The following is a 1,937-nucleotide window of genomic DNA, read 5'->3' on the forward strand; positions in this document are numbered from 1 at the left end:
AAATGTATATTAATGAACTGTATTTAAAAAAACAATAGCGTAAAAAAATTAAAATATAAGTAATATTTCAGGAATGATCATACAAACCAACCATCCTTTTATTTGGGAATATTTTGATTTTGGTCTTTTTACTGGTCTCGTTTTTTATTCACAAAATATAAAATTTATTTTTTAACCTGTTTTTTCTTGTTTTATTGTCTCTTTTTTACAAAGAAAAATTTCAATTTAGAGTAAATTTTTGTCCAAAAATGTATCAGAAACAACATTTGTTAATTTTGTTATAATTATAGTACAAAACAACAATAAAAATACACAAAAAAGATAAAATAATCACAACCAAAAAATAAACAAACACGTTTGAAAATTGTTTCATTTTACTAAAAGAAACCAAATTCACTTTTAAATCGTTCTTTTTGTTATTATTAAAAACAAATTTAAAAGATTAATTATTAAAGAATCATTAAAGACATTAATGAAAGAGAAAATTAAACAGACATTTTTTGAAATTTACAAATAAAAAACTTAACACAACTTTAAATATCAATGGAAGTGATTGATAAATTAATAATAAAATCACTTCAAAATGGTGATTCATATTTTTCAATCCAAAGATTTTACAACTTTTCACCGAACCGAATATCAAGGATTAAGAAGGTGTTGTCAGGAGAAATTGTAATTCCTTTAAACAAAAGAGGGAGACCAAATAAGAGAACGGAATTGGTATGTCAAATGGTTGAAAAACAAACCATTTCAAACCCATTTTCAACTTGTCATGAATTGGCACAAGCCGCAAACATTTCAAAGTCAACAATTTATAACATACGGAAAGAACAAAAATTTAAGTATAGTAAACAAAAGTCAACACAACTATTAACAGAAAAACAAATTATAAACAGGTACAATTTTTGCAAAAAGTCGCTCAAAAAAAATCAAAAATGGGAATCTGTTATCGTGTCAGATGAGTCAAGATTTTGTTTGTTTCCAGATAAAAAAAATTGTTGGATGCGACCAACAAAAATTAAGAGTCTTTTGAACAAAACAACAACAAAATGGAAAAAAGAATCAACATAAACACTTTCAAAAAAACAACATAACAAATACCCAAATATAATTCGAGTTTAATGGTTTGGGGTCGAGATTATGGATCAAAATTAATACTTTGCAAAGACAGAATGAAAGCTATAGATTACCGTTCCATGTTAAAAAACAATGGAGTCATTGAAGACATGAAAAAACACAAAAGTAAATTGTTTTTCAACAGGATGGTGCACCCCCGCATAAAGCACTTGAAACAATGAGATGGTTAAATGAAATGAAAACAAACCCAGTAGAATGGCCATCTTCTAGACCTGATTTGTCACCAATTGAACATCTATGGGCAATTCTTGAAACAAGAATTCACAAGAAAAAAGTTATTTAAAACAAAAAGTCTTTTGTTTAGAGCACTCAAAAAAGAATGGAAACAGTTGCCAATTTCAATGATAAATTAGTTGATGGACTCATTGATAAGCAGATTTAAAATATGTAAAATGGAAAAAGGAGGTCCAATCGGCCACTTGAGCATTTTTAAACTATTTAACAAATGCGAAAATTGTTTAAATTAATTTATTATTTTGGTTGTTTTTTGTCTGTTTGACAGTTAATTGTCTTTGAAATTTGGTAGTCATAATTAATAAAAATAAAACGATAACGAAATATAAATAAATTAGGATGTTTTCCCAATGTTTAAAGATAAAAATAGGTAATAAAAAATGGGCGCTATCGATTAAATGGAAACAGTTTATACCCTTAATATTTTTTTAAATAGTTATTATAATAATTATTTTTATTTACAAAAAAATATATTTTAAAATGTTTGAAATAAACAAAAGCATATAAATTTATATAATGAATTAAACAACAATTTTGTTTTAAGTCACAAATATAATAATAATAAT

Source organism: Entamoeba invadens, assembly GCF_000330505.1.
Source record: "Entamoeba invadens IP1 unplaced genomic scaffold scaff_1105074726367, whole genome shotgun sequence".
Lineage (NCBI taxonomy): Eukaryota > Evosea > Mastigamoebida > Endamoebidae > Entamoeba > Entamoeba invadens.